The sequence below is a fragment of the Setaria viridis genome, chromosome 5 (assembly GCF_005286985.2).
Source record: "Setaria viridis chromosome 5, Setaria_viridis_v4.0, whole genome shotgun sequence".
NCBI lineage: Eukaryota > Viridiplantae > Streptophyta > Magnoliopsida > Poales > Poaceae > Setaria > Setaria viridis.
Genome location: NC_048267.2, coordinates 23927242 through 23942471, shown reverse-complemented (window position 1 = coordinate 23942471; position 15230 = coordinate 23927242). Strand labels below are relative to the sequence as shown.

General features: G+C 37.8%; 1 long non-coding RNA gene and 1 pseudogene across 4 annotated transcripts; both read left to right on the top strand.

The window, feature by feature from the left end:
* The first annotated feature begins 4115 nt into the window (after window positions 1-4115).
* On the top strand, window positions 4116-5973 carry LOC117859354 (uncharacterized). Of its 4 annotated transcripts, XR_004641156.2 has the most exons (4): window positions 4209-4551; window positions 4664-4689; window positions 5163-5242; window positions 5449-5973. It is a non-coding gene; the product is annotated as an uncharacterized lncRNA (long non-coding RNA). The 4 variants fall into 4 exon arrangements; XR_011898116.1 differs by having other exon boundaries at window positions 4116-4551; window positions 5163-5973; XR_004641154.2 differs by having other exon boundaries at window positions 4551-4689.
* A 2659-nt stretch (window positions 5974-8632) lies between these two features.
* LOC140222842 (uncharacterized) lies at window positions 8633-12015 on the top strand (annotated as a pseudogene).
* The last annotated feature ends 3215 nt before the right edge of the window (window positions 12016-15230 follow it).

Genomic DNA, 15230 nt, shown 5'->3' with positions numbered 1-15230 from the left:
CATCGAAAGGAGAAAGAGAATTCCATGTTTTATTGCCTGAGCTTTTTCATCTTTGCAAATATTCCAAAAGATACACTTTAATGTAGCAATGGTGACTTGGTGAGCACCAAAACTGCTTTCGCGTGTATATTCTTCACTAGTTGCTGTGCATGGGAACATAATTGGACCTGCATCTGTTTTGGCCCCTTACATTAAGAACCATATGCCTAGTTTTCAAACTCATGATGCTACTCCCTCCGTACCAAATTACTATTCGTTTTGACTTTTCTAGATATATAGCTTTTGATACGCATCTAAATATATATGTATGTCTAGATACATAGCAAAAGTTATGTATCTATAAAAGCTAAAATGAATTATAATTTGGGACAGAGGGAGTATTAAGAAATTTTTCCGCAGGTATAAAACATTGGTAAAGTTGTCATGGGGAAATTATTAAATTAACACTAAAATATAAAGTGGCCAAATTTTGATCTTTCGAGGAGAGTAAAACACATCCAAAGGTAGGCACACTAGAGTTAAGAAACCTTAACAAGGCCCCCAGGGTGCATTTTATTTGACACCCAAGGGTTGGCACACTAGGGAAAAATGCATTTTATTTTACATCACTTAACACCCCAGGAAAGGACAAGTTAGCATCAGAGAGATTCAGAGAGGTAGTTTGCTTATTTGTAAAATGGAAATATAATATATGTCGGATTACAGTTCTTCACCCACTCACACCTAACGGTCTAGGTAGTACACTAATGAGATATGCTGGTTTCACTGCTAGGCCAAGTATTCATATGGCATCAAGCTATTCTTTTCTTGTGGCACCAGCATGACATAATGTTACAAATTCCAGTCGTAGGAGGGCAAGTCAACTGAACCTTATCATCTCCTGACCACGCAGCTAGCAGTCTCCAAGAAGAATTACTTTCAGCAGAGAGGAAAGACCCCTAGTCTAGTAGGCTAGTATAGTAGGTAGCTGTGAGCCTGTTTGGTAGGAGTAGGAGTGGAGTAGGAGTGGATAGATAGGGCGCGGCTAAGGCGACAAATCTGCGACCATCATCTCAATAAACGCACTCGAAGTAGAAATCACTAGCGATGGGCCGCGTGTTGGCCCGTCAGCCCAATTAATTAGACTGCTCTTCAATGCAGTCCTATACTGTTTCAGCACGGTTGATTGTCGCTGAGTAAGTGCATGCATGTAAGAATAGATAAAACTGATGATATCATTCCACATGCAAAACCAATTGAAACTTAAAAAAAATTATAAATCTTAAACTGAGCATCAAAATAAATTCCGATTGCGCCATTGTATTTGTGACACTAAAAACTTCACAATAAGATCCCACTTGATTATATTTGGATGAACTTTTTTTATTCATATTTTTTAATCAAGGTTGTATATTTTCTGTGAGACATATACATGTAGAACAAATTCTAAAAACTCACGGAATAAAATAATCATACGCATCGAATAAAATATATGAACTCAAATAACAAAAATGTATACTCTTAAAATAAATTATACAAACTCAAAAACAAATATAACCGGTGCATGCTTGGAATGCAATAGAGGACGAAATTGATGATATCACCCCACGTGCAAAGAAAAGTTTGAATTAAAAAAATCTATAGAACCCTACATCTAAATTAAATTCTAATTCCACCAATAAGTTTCTTACAACAAGATCTTCAAAACAAGACCCACTTAGTATATTTGGATAAATATTTTTATTAACTTTTTACCAAGTTGGAAATTTTTCTCAAATATATAAATCTAGAACAAATTTTATGAACTCACAGAATAAAATAATTATTATTGGTGGTAGAATAATTATTTCTGACTCTGCGGATAAATGACTATTTTCTGCGAACAAAAAATTAAACACGACGAAAAAAAAGTATAATGCGAACAAAAAGATTGAGCTTCACGAACAGAACATTTGATTGTCTAGGAAAAGAATAAATAAAGGATAAAAACAAGACTTAAGGGGAAAGAGAAAGACAAATAAGAAATAAAAAAGAATAATTACATAGTAAAGCATGGGAGGGACAGAGGAGGAAAATAAAAAATATAAGAAGGAGTTAGTATTATCGACATAACAGGGAGAAATTATTTAAATATTTTCCTAAATCATGCTAATTACAACTCATTGAGTGGTGTAGTGGTGGTTGAACTCACTCCCAAAAGTGACACCCTCCTTGCAGCAATATTTTTGGCGCATTCTCACGAAACAAAAGATCTATATACTTTGAACAAATTGCAGAACCCACGGAACAAGTATTTATACATGAACCCTCCTTGCAACAATATTTTTGGTGCATTCTCATGAAACAAAAGATCTATATACCTCGAACAAATTGTAGAATTCATAGAACAAGTATTTATACACCTAGAACAAATAGTATAAATTCACATAACTAAAAAATATACTCCTAGAACAAGTTATGCAAACTCACAGAACAAATATAAGTATATACAGTTAAAATTATACAAGTCATCGAACAAAACAATTATATGCATCGAACAAACAAACTAAACCCACGGAGCAAAAAAATAATTATACATATCGAACAAATTATATGAATTCACAGAACAAAAATATATACTCGTAGAACAAGTTATGCAAACTCACAAAACAAATATATGTATATACAGAACAAATTATACGAGTCATCGAACAAAATAATTATATGCATCGAACAAATGATATAAATTTAAATAAAACTAGAACACGTTGCATGAATTTATGGAACAAAATATTATACATGGAATAAATTATACAAACTTATAAATGTAAAATTTATACACAGCGAGAAATTGTACGGACTCGCACAATTAAATTTAACTCATGTATCAATAATTTTACTTGAAAAACATACATTATGCACATGTGCAATATCAAAACCTTTTCGGTCCCAAATAAGTTGGTGTATGATAGAGTAGAAACTCAAAAGGAACCACTTATCAAGATTAAAAATAGTATAAGCAGCATGTTATTATAATATATGAGAAATTAAAATATTAATTTTAATAGAGGAAGAAAGGGCAGATCAAAAACTACACAAAAAGATGAAATAAGAGGATAAATAATAAAATAAATAAATAATGGAATAACAAATAGAATGAAAATTGAAATGAAGTATTTGATAGTAAGGAAAGGCAAGTGAAATGGAAGATTAAAGGAAGAAGAAGAGAAATAAAATAGAAAAATATGCATGCATTTTCTGGTTTAGAAAACGAAAAATATAGAAAATGATCATAGTCCTACGTGGAAAGGAATGTATGAATGAATAATACATATAAGTACAAATCAGAGAAAGAAGGGGAAAAGATAATAGAAAAATAAAATAGAAGTGAAATGAATTGAAAAGGAAAAGGAAATAAATGTAGAAAAAGAAGAAAAAATGGTCATAATAGAGTTGTGTGAGCTCGCGAAATGGATCCTGCCAGGTTGCCGTGCAAAGAAAAGAAACAAGTAAAAAAGAAAATCCTCCATAAGAGAAAGGGAAAAGAATGGAAGAAAATATGAAAAAAATAATAAAAAGAAAAAAGAATGAAAGAAAACATACCGAATAAAATGAAGCAAATGGAGAACGGAAGTAAAAAAGACAAAAAACACGGCACAAATGGCTGGACGGAAAAAGAAATAAAATGAGTCACTTCCAATGTCCAGAAAAAATACTCAACTAGTGTCAGCGTCCAAGAAAAAAAATATTCAAAACAAACAAAAAACACGGGACAAATGGCTAGATGGAAAAAGAAATAAAATGAGTCACTTCCAATGTCCAGAAAAAATGCTCAACCAGTGTCAGCGTCCAAGAAAAAAATATTGTAAGGCACGGTACTCGTTATTCGTAAAAAGACTGTTTCTACTGCAGACTGACATCATTTCAATTCTAGTTGTAGCATTCCATCCTGCACTTTTTGGTGGACCAAACAGTTAGAGAAACTAGACCTGAAATGACTATTAGGCTGTAATAAATAATAAAACAAACTGTCCCACGCGGAGATCCTTCAGACGATAAATCGATTTCCATCGCATATGCCATGCATAGTCGCGGCTGGGTCAATATTGGGCGCAAACTTTACCGGTGCAATCGTATAGAACCTCTAATTCCATCCGTCAAACACGAAGTGTGCGATCCAGATGAGATCGCCAAACCCAAAGCACATCATGCGATTAAAACCCCGCGCTCTAGTTGGATATTTCGCACGGAACACCCTGTACGATGAAACACTTTGACAACACACCCTCTCTCCTGACCTCTCCTCTACGGACCTTTTCCGAACGAATCTTCCCATCTAAGCTGCTGCTCCTCTCTCCATCCGCTCTCCTCCGCCGCAAGCCTTGCGCCCCCGCCACCGCATCACATCACTCTCTAGTCGGAGGCTGCAGCCGTAGACGAGGCGGCGCGGGAGCTGCGGGAGGCGGCCGCCACCCTCGTCGCCCCACATGCCGCGGAAGACGGCAGGGGTCGCCTCCGCACCGTGGTGCTCGACGCCGACGTCCGCGCCTACAAGGGCCGCTCCCTACCCTCGGCTCGTTCACGGTCGACGAGGTCATCCACGCATGTTCTTCCGGATTGACACCTTGCACCATTTAAGCTCTATCCTTGTGATGTGTTTCTTTGCAGTGGGCATCAGCTAAATCTGTCATTTGTACTTCTGTAGATTGAGGAGGAATTGATGCGTGCCAGGTTAGGCATTACAGATAGTGATGGGGCTTCGTTCTCCCTCAGATCACAATACTGTCTGTTTCAGTTTTTTTTTTTTTTGTACCTCTGTAGTGATAACTTATGGATTCTAATGATTGTGCAAACTAGCTTAAAATCTTAATTTTCTGAGCATTATGATAGAGAGTCATACACAATGCCACCTTTAATATGGAACTGGTTACAAAATTTTGAGAGCAAGTGAAATCATCTGGGCAAACATGGCAAATTCAGAAAGCGTTCCCGTGAAACATATAGCCTGTTTTCTATGACACATTTATGTTTTGTAAACCGGTAATTACTACGAAAGCACATTTTTTTCCTTGGTGCTTGTTCGTCAGATATGTTTGCTAAGCAAATGTGTTGCTTCATCCTGTGTGTTCTCTGTATATGAACATACTATATGCTTTTCATATATATGGAGGTGCAAACTTACAATGCTTTCCATGTCTTTTCAGTTCTAGAATGGAGTGAATTAAGGTGGCAGCGGCAAGTGAGAGCACTAACAAGTTGAATCATAGCTAACTAACTACTTTAGGTATGAGAAGTAATCTGGCATGCACTTATGTGCCATAGTTAAGGTCACTTGGTTCATAATAGGTTTCCTGCTAACTGAACTTTGTTTGTTTCCCAATTCTTCAGAATTACAGCCTTGTTGATTTTGTTTGATAAATTTTCCAGTTGTGGCAAATACTGATTTGAGAAGAACATCTTCCCTATTCTTAAAACCATGTTTAATTGCAGGTTCAGTGGAGGAGATCATTGATGCATATTCTTTTGAATATCAGGTTAAGGAAGCACACTGCAGCTCCATAGTGCCATGAAGAAACAGATCACTGCTGGTTACTTTCATCCTGGTTTTACTAAAGCAAGTTGCTACTGCAAATTTTCCAGTACCATGAGATGGTTTTATACGGTCAAGTCAAGAAGCATAATCGGATGTGCTGGCCAAGCATCTAAGTACTAACATATATTCTAGATCTGTCATATATACTCGTGAAACTCAAACCAAGCAGCACACTGAAGCTGTACATTGCCAATGAAGAGAGGTGAAACTACAATTGACAGGTGCATGAGTGTAAAATTTTCCTTAGTACTGCATGAAGCAAAGCTCTAACATCTTCATCCTTTTTATCGAAAGGATATATACACAATTCATGACTCGCGTAGATTCTGGTTGAACAACTCTAACTATTTGTTGAATTATCATGTGACCATTAATTATAGTACCGTGAACTCTAAATATGATGGCTTCAATCTTTCATACAAGTGGTGAGGTGTTGGCTATTAGCATGAAGACATTCTTTGTCTTCAGTATCTCGTTAGATATGTGTGGCTCAACTATATATGCCTTCATATAATAAACCTCTCTCTTACTCTTGGGACTGTACTTGCTTGGTCATTCGCTAATCTAGAACAAATGCATGACCAGTGAGAAGGAATAGACTACATTAGTCAAACAATGGGCATAATATATTTTAGCTTGTGTAAGAACACATGAAAGTACTAATCTTCAGTAGAATCGGACAAATGCATGGGAATGAAGTAGTTACAGAATATATTTGCATGGGAATGGGAATGGAATTGGTTGATCAAAGGAGTGACAAACTAAAACAGACAAATGTTTGTACTACTGTCTGAATTTTCGTAGACTATGAAACGTGAGAGATGTACACACTTGTAGTCAGCGAGATAATTGCAGATTTTTGGAGCAAGAGAAGCATTTCAAGCTGTCAAAGAAGATCTACAAGCTTCATAGACAATATATGTTTCATGGTTTTCTGATTGTTTACAGTCTGTCCTTCGATTATGCATTTTAATATGAACTGTAAAGTACTAGATTATTTTACAAATTCTGTGTTTATGGGATGCTTTGACACCGCAAGTACATGCATTTTAGAACAGATGATTCGATATTCCTCTGAAATAATATATCAATGCTACTTTTTTTTTGGCTGTCATTTTCAGAGAAGCAGATTAAATTATCATTTGCAAGCCCGTTGTCTCTTTCAGTCAATAATTATTATTGTTGCTTTTAGTAGTGCAACACAAAACATATGTCAACGGATTATGCATGATGGGACAATATATTACTTAACGGAAAGTTTTCTCTGCCTTTCTCCAGCATCTTCGGCGAAGGAACATGAGTTGCATACTATTAGTGCAGCCACGGTTTTATATACACAGTATAAATTTGTGTCGGCTGCACTAATCTACTCAGCCCGTTTCATTTGCCCCTGTGATCTCAGTTTTTACACTAGTCGTTTCTTCTCCAGAACCATCTCGATCGTTCAATGAGATCCACCTCTGGCTACCTGCTCCTGTTTAGGTGGACGAGTGCTTTCAAGCCCGTACCATGTCAAACTCGATCGATCTGCTAAGTGCTAACTGTCGGTAGAACCGTTCATTAGCGACTGATAATCAGATCGTGCCTTACACTAGATCATGAGTGCTACTGGACACCGGAATATGATGGACAAATGTCCTGTTGATGGAAACAAAGAAGAGCAGAACCCGATGAGCTTTAGGACGCCACCACGGCCACTGGCCGATTGCCATGCATCCATGCTTCCCCTTTCCCGTTCTTTCCGAGCTGAGGGCAATATCATATTCTGATGGGCAGGGCGGCAGGCATATCAAACCGACAACGCAAGAATATATGTGTGCTAGAACATTCCCAGAGGTCACATAACCTTGAGCCCAATGAGATGGGAGACAGGTGTTGCAAGCAGAGCATACATATAATTACTCATGGTACATGCAGCAGGATTGAACAATAGGCCGGTCTTGGTCCACCACTCTCAAACTAGAGGATCATTCTCTTCAACTTTGAAATATTTTGAATGAAATTGAACATCGCCTAAACAAGTGACTACTACAGCACCTTTTCTTTTTGGATCGACAAAAGTAAGCAGCAGCACTTTTCGTAAAGGACAGATAGGCCACCTTTTGAATCCACGGCCGGGCCCATCATTACTGAAAAACTCAGCAGTCTTCCCGATGCTTAGTACCAGTTGGTTTTTGATCCGATACCGATACTAATGTCAGTATTAGTACCGGATCTAACGGCTAGTTCTCAAGGAGCTCCCGTGACCCCCTGGGTGGAGGCTTCACTCGCTACTAAAGATCACCCATTAGTACCGGTTGAAGCCACCAACCGGTACTAATGTGCCTGAGGCCCTTTAGTACCGGTGGAGGCTTCACCCGGTACTAATTGTCAACCTTTAGTACCAGTTGAAGCCACCAACCAGTACTAACTTCCCTCCTATAAATTAGGCATCTTGTTCCTCCTGCTTGAGACATTTCCTCCAGCTCGGGCTTCATCTATTCATGGCGAAATAAGGGAGGTGTTGCCGGATTTTTGACACATTTCATGGGGATTTCACTCATTCAAGTATTCTAAAGGTTAGGTTAGAAACTTCATTCTTCCTTGATACATGGTTAGTATACTAAGTTTTATACTTTAGAGTTGGAGTAAATTATGATTTTTAGAATAAGGTACAATGGAGAAATTTTCATTTATATGCATGTGTTATATATGTTTGAGCTACAATTTTTTGGATGCTATGTTTCGTATTAGTCAAAGAAATTGATCAATATAAGGTTAGAGGAATAATTTCATAGTTTAATCATTTACAATATGAGCTAAATAAATTGTGGGGGAAAAATATAATTTGTTCATATTTTAGTCATTTGCAAATATGAGCGAGATAAATTGTGGTACGTAGAGATAATAAGATTAAATAGACGTATGTAATTAATCATTTTTAGAATAAGCTACAATGGAGAAATTTTTCATTTATATGTTATGTTTGGGCTAAATAAATTGTGGGAAAAATATAATTTGTTCATAGTTTAGTCATTTGCAAATATGAGCTAAATAAATTGTGGTGCATAGAGATGGCTACTTCTGCTGGAGGGAGTGGCGATGGTGAGGGTGATCGTCGTTCCTCTCGCGGTAAGGGGAAAACCATAGTTGGCCCTCATGATAAGACGAAGAAAATGAGCACGTGGGAGAAAGCAATGCTTAATTATTTGGAAATATGTCATAAAAATGCTATTGTGGCGGGTCAAGAACTTCCTTTTGGTGGTCATTATGCTCCACCACCAGTCCTGAGGGTTTCAGGTCCACTGAGTACTACCATCACAGGAGGCACAAATAATCCACAGGATGAGACTGGGTCAGCTAAACCTTCATCTTCGCCACCCAAGGATGCTTAAAGTCCTCCTAGATAGTACTCAATGGATGGTTTGTCGTACTGTATCTTGTTGTTTGGGTCTAAAATTTAAATTTGTATATTTCTATCTAAACTTTCAGCAACATTTGAATTTATCGTAGTGTATCATGTTGTTTGGGTCTAAACTTTAAATTTGAGTATTTCTATCTAAACTTTTAGTAACATTTGAGCTTTATGAAATTTGTATGATGTTTGCTATGCTTTTGCATGATCAGAATATCGTTGATTCAGTAATACTTTATAGATGAATCGGCAATGGATGTACAACACAGACAAACGCTCCATGGAGTACATTAATGGCTTGCGTGCTCGATCTGGCAGAATCCAACAAGCCGCCATCCAGTTTCATTTATTGTCCATGCAAAAATTGCAAAAATAAGAAGGATTACTCATCCAGAAAGACTATTCACGCCCACATATACAGTTCTGAATTTATGCCTAACTATTTTGTTTGGACCAAGCATAGAAAAAGAGGAGTTATGAGGGAAGATGATGAAAAAGAAGAATATGACAACATTCCTAACTGGACTAAGGAGATGCCTTTGCAGATGCTCCAATGGGAGAGGCTGAAGAAGAAATGGGCGAGGCAGAAGGTCATATCGATGATCTAGGTCAGGTGTTGCGAGATGCAAAAGAAGACTGTGAGAACGTGAAGGGGTCAAAGAAGTTCGAGCGTATGTTAGATGAACATAAGAAATTGTTATATCCAGATTGCAAACAGGGGCACAAAAAGTTGGGTACCACATTGAAAATGCTGCAATGGAAGGTAAAAAATTGGAGTTTCTGACAAGGGTTTTGATGAGTTAATGAAAGTCATAAAGAACATACTTCCCGAAGGAAACAAATTGCCGTCCTCAACGTATGAAGCAAAAAAGGTTGTCTGCCCTCTAGGTTTGGAGGTACAAAAGATAAGTACATGTCGTAATGACTATATCCTCTATCGCGGTGAGGAATATGAGAAATTGGAGACTTCTCCTATGTGTGAAGCGCTGCGTTATAAGATCAAGCGAGATGACCCCAGTGATGTTGAGGGGTAGACTAGCAAGAAGAAAGTTCCTGCGAAGGTAATATGGTATTTCCCTGTAGTACCACACTTGAAGCGTTTGTTCAGAAATAAGGCACATGCAAAGTTGATGCGTTGGCATAAAAAAGAACGTAAGTAAGATGAAATGACCAGACACCCCGCTGATGGGTTCTAGTGGAGAACAGTTGACAGAGAATTTTCCGAGTTTGACAAGGATGCAAGGAACATATGGTTTGGTTTAAGTACGGATAGATTCAATCCATTCAGTGAGTTTAGTAGTGGTCATAGCACTTGGCTTGTGACCTTATGTATGTTCAACCTTCCGTCCTGGATGTGCATGAAGTGGAAGTTAATTATGATGCTGGTAATTATCTAATGCCAAAAACAACCTGGCACTGACATTGATGTTTACCTAAGACTGTAGGTTGATGAACTTTTACTGTTATGAAAGGAAGATGGTGTACGTGTGTGGGATGAGGACAAAAATGAGACTTTTAATCTATGAGCATTGTTGATCGTAACCATCAATGATTGGCCGACGCTTGGTAATCTGTCCGGACAGACAAATAAGGGATATCGAGTCTGCACGTACTGTTTAGATGATACTTGCAGCATTTTTTTGAAACATTGTAGGAAGGTCGTGTATACAGGCAATCATTGATTTTTTTCTGCTAAGCACCCGTTAAGAAAGAAAGGGAAGCATTTTGAAGGGGAGGAAGAAAAATGTAATAAGCCCATTCACCGTACTGGTAAACATGTATTTTCTATGATAAAGGATGTGAGGATAGTCTTTGGCAAGGGCTCTGGTAGCCAACCTGTTCCGAACGACAAGGACGGACATGCACCCATGTGGAAGAAAAAGTATATATTTTGGGAGTTACCTTATTGGGATGCCCTTGAGGTCCATAATGTAATCAATGTGATGCACCTGACGAAAAATCTTTGTGTGAACGTGCTTGGCTTCATGGGTACATATGGAAAGGCAAAGGATACAATTGAAACACGTCGAGACCCGAAACGTATGAAACAACGAGATGGTTGGCATTCAGAAAAGAGAGATGATGGACATTACTTGCATCCTGCCATTTACACTCTCAGCAAGAAAGAGAAGGAAAGCATGTTTGATTGCTTGAATATTATCTAGGTCCCATCAAGCTACCCCTCGAATATACAGGGAATTATAAGTATTAAAGAGAAGAAATTCATAAATCTAAAAACCCATGATTGCCACGTCGTGATGACATAATTGCTGCCTGTTGCACTGAGAGGTATTCTACCAGAGAATGTGAGAATGGCAATTGTGAAGCAATGTGCATTCCTCAACATGATTTCTTAGAAGTCAATCCATCCAAACAATCTACTAAAGCTGCAGATTGACGTGGTGCAATGCCTTGTTAGCTTTGAGATGGTCTTTCCACCTTTCTTCCTTAATATCATAACCCACCTTCCAGTCCACCTTGTTGAAGAGATTTTTATTCTTGGTATTGTATTTCTACACAATATGTTCCCTTTCGAGAGGTTTATGTCAGTTCTGAAAAAGTATGTTCGTAATTGTGCCTGTCCAGAAGGAAGGATCGCAAAGGGATATGGAATAGAGGAGGTCATTGAGTTTTGTGTTGACTTTGTTGATGACCTGAGTTTGATTAGAGTCCCTGTATCACGCCATGAGGGGAGACTCAAGGGAAAGGGCACACTAGGGAGGAAAGCTCGGATGGACATCAATGAGAGTACATTTCGTAAAGCACACTTCACGGTCCTACAACAATCATCCCTGGTGGCTCCATATATGGAGGAGCACCAGATCATTGTACGATCCTCAAACTAGGGGAAGACTGAGGCCTGAATTACACGTCATCACATTGACACTTTCGTCTCTTGGTTGCGGCGACGATTGACAGGTAATGACACGATTGAAGAGCAACTAGCATAGTTGGCTAGGAGTTCATCAATCTCAGTATCGACATTCCAAGGATACGAAATAAATGGGTACACATTTCACAAGAGCCCAAGACCAAAAGAGCTCAAACCAAAATAGTGGTGTCCGTATAGATGTAATAAATAATAAAGGAAAAAAAGATAGATACTATGGTATCATTGAGGAGATTTGGGAACTCGACTATGGACCTTTAAAAATCCCTCTGTTTCGGTGCTAGTGGGTGAAACTTACTGGAGGAGGTGTAACAACAGACAACTATGGGATGACAATAGTGGACCTCAACAAGATTGGATACAGAGATGAACCATTCGTTCTAGCCAATGATTTGACTCAAGTTTTCTATGTGAAGGACATGTCAAGCAAACCAAAATAGAAGGTGGTGCTAATAAGTCAGATGACCAGCTAAAGCGCTGCATAGTTCTTCATGGAAAAAGGAAAATCATTGGAGTTGAGAACAAGACTGACATTTCAGAAGATTATGATCAGTTCGATGATCTTCCTCCATTTTTAGTCTAGGTTTACCCAACCATCCTGTTAGCTAAAGAGGATGCTCCATACTTACGCTGCGATCACAACCAAGGGATGTTCGTTAAGAGGAAGATTATTAACATTCCGTTAGATGATGATGTGTAATGTATTAGAACCATTATGCTGTGTTTCGTGCTCAAGTGACAAAGTAATGTAATAACGCATTGTAATGATATGTCATGTATTCTATGGGTTTATGCAATTTTCTTTTTATTAACAATACTATTTGCAAAAATCTCACCCTATTAAACAAGAACTAATTTTTGCATGGTTAAAATAGTAAATATTTTGATTTTTTTAGCACCACTAACTATTAAATAATAAATTTAGATACAATTAAACAAGTACGTGCTATAGTCATGGTAAACATGTTAATAACACTACAAGCACTATTTTTCTAAATTTTTGCATGGTCAAAATATTGATTTTATTTTCCAATTTTTTAGTTAACATTAGTATTATGACCATTTATGACCTATTAATAACTTAATATTATTAATTATACTATGTTTGATATTTAACTGCATCTAATATTTTTATTGTGTAGATCTAATCAAAATCAAGATAACAAATTTTTTATAGCAATTTTATGAACATTATTTGATTTACTACACAATAAATAAATATAATAGCAATTTTAAAAGAAAGAAAATAAAACATTTGTCTTGGCGGGAACTGAAACAGTGGGGTACAACCCCTTTAGTACTGGGTGGTAGGTACACCCAATACTAAAGGGGTATATTATGTTATCGTGGTTGATCGATGCGCGGTTTATATCATGGACTCTTTGAGAAAATCAAGAGATCAGTACACCAACCTTATAGACATTCTTAACAAAGCATGGGCTCGCTTCGGTCGACATGATGCAGGTGAATTTAAGGACGAACTTGATTTCAAGCCACCATTCCCGGTATGTATTGAATTTTGCATATCCTGTGTCACTTCCTTGAACACAACAAATATTTTATAACTTCTTTTGCCATATATATAGTGTTTGAGACAGAATGAGGGGAAAAATTTATGCGGATACTACATATGTGAGTTCATCCATAGCTTTGTAGGTCCCAAGTATATAACTGACCACGAATTCAGAGTACGTAGACAAATTTCTTAACAATAAATTAGTTCTAATTGTGCAGATCCATTGATGTACTATATAATAACCTTTGCCAATGACACAAATGATGCACATGAAGGAAACACTCCTCGAGATAGAAAAAATCAGGGCTATTCAAGAACAACTCTCTGGATTTCTTCTGGACGAGGTAGTAAATCCAGCGGGGGAGTTCCATAATGATAGATCAAATCTGCATAGCCATCAGGACTCGGGTTCAGAATAGTTGATCCAAATGTTGAACTTCAAGTGTTGATGCAATGTAATATTATTCATAAATGTGTATGCACAAGATGTTTATATATATAATATTATCTCAAATCTAATATTATAGATCAAATACAACTTTATATATATTAGCGTATTAAAACTAGTATACGTAAAGGAAATAAATACGAATATAGAATAAAGAAATAGAAAATAAAATAAAAGGAAAAGGAAAAGAAAAAGGTGCTAGTAACCGGTACTAAATTGGTCTCTATCACGCGTAATGTGGCAGCTAATTTAGTACAGGTTGGACAGACCAACCGGTACTAAGGCTCCTTTAAGTACCAATATAGCAGTACTAGTTGCACAACCGGTACTAAAGGGGATTTGAAACCGATAAGACGGTTTCCTAGCATTGTATGCGCGGATCACTAAAGTAGATGGTGGGTTCAAAGTTGCAAGATGTGATCGAGCAGTTGCAGGAGAGGCACAAAGTGCAGCCTAGCCATCATTTTGTTCCCTGGCTCCTTCATCATTCGTGCAGATGGAAATTTTATTTCTCCAGCATCCCACTATTCATACCGATCGGCAAGTGATGTGTTGGGCCACTTGGAATCTTGAAATGCTCTGGAGATTGAATCGCCCGCCGTGCTGATGATTTCCAGCCACAAATCGGGAACAGATGCGTATTCGGTCCACACAAACCCTATAGATAACAAATTTGGAATGGGTTCCAGATGCACACAGCGTTGGTGTCCGTGTGGGGTCAAATAGTTGGGTGTCTCCATTCCCACTCCCCAAAGACTATAAACAAAATGGAATTGGAGAGGATTTTGCTTCATATACTAGCCAGGTCCTTCTGGTCTTAAAGAAGAAAGCACACAGCTTCACTGCTGTGTTCAACAAGCAATTAAAGACTATATCAGTGTTACTAGGGACCACTATTGCAATGAGAACGGCCACTGAACTTAACCCATATGGTCATTGCTCACCTTTAACTCCAAGGACCACTGATGCAGCGAGACTCACATTTGTGTTGTGCTATATGAGCCTGTGGTTCTCTGCAAGTGGTACAAGCTATCCATTCATCATCAGGGTTCTAATTAACAATTTAACTTGGGGTGACTAAGAGACCGGTTGTTTCCCTCCTAAATTATATAAGTTAGATTATAGTCTAAGGGTAGTAGAGTAAAAGATCATCATTGGACTACAAATAATCTAAAATAAGTTGCCCAAGACTAGCTTATTTTAGATTTGGTCCTAATGTGATTTCTAGGTGATCTTTTTCTATAGCTCATAATCCAACCTATATAATCTATTTCAAACAGGGAGATTGTGTTTCTAGAGCAACATGATTGATATACGGTGTCATAGGGCCGTGTAGCAGATGGTTTTGTGTGCAATTGTGGTTAGGCTTGGGTTGTCGAATGGCATTGGGTTGGGCCTTCCTCGAAGTAGTTTCCAGTGGGCCGTAGTGAG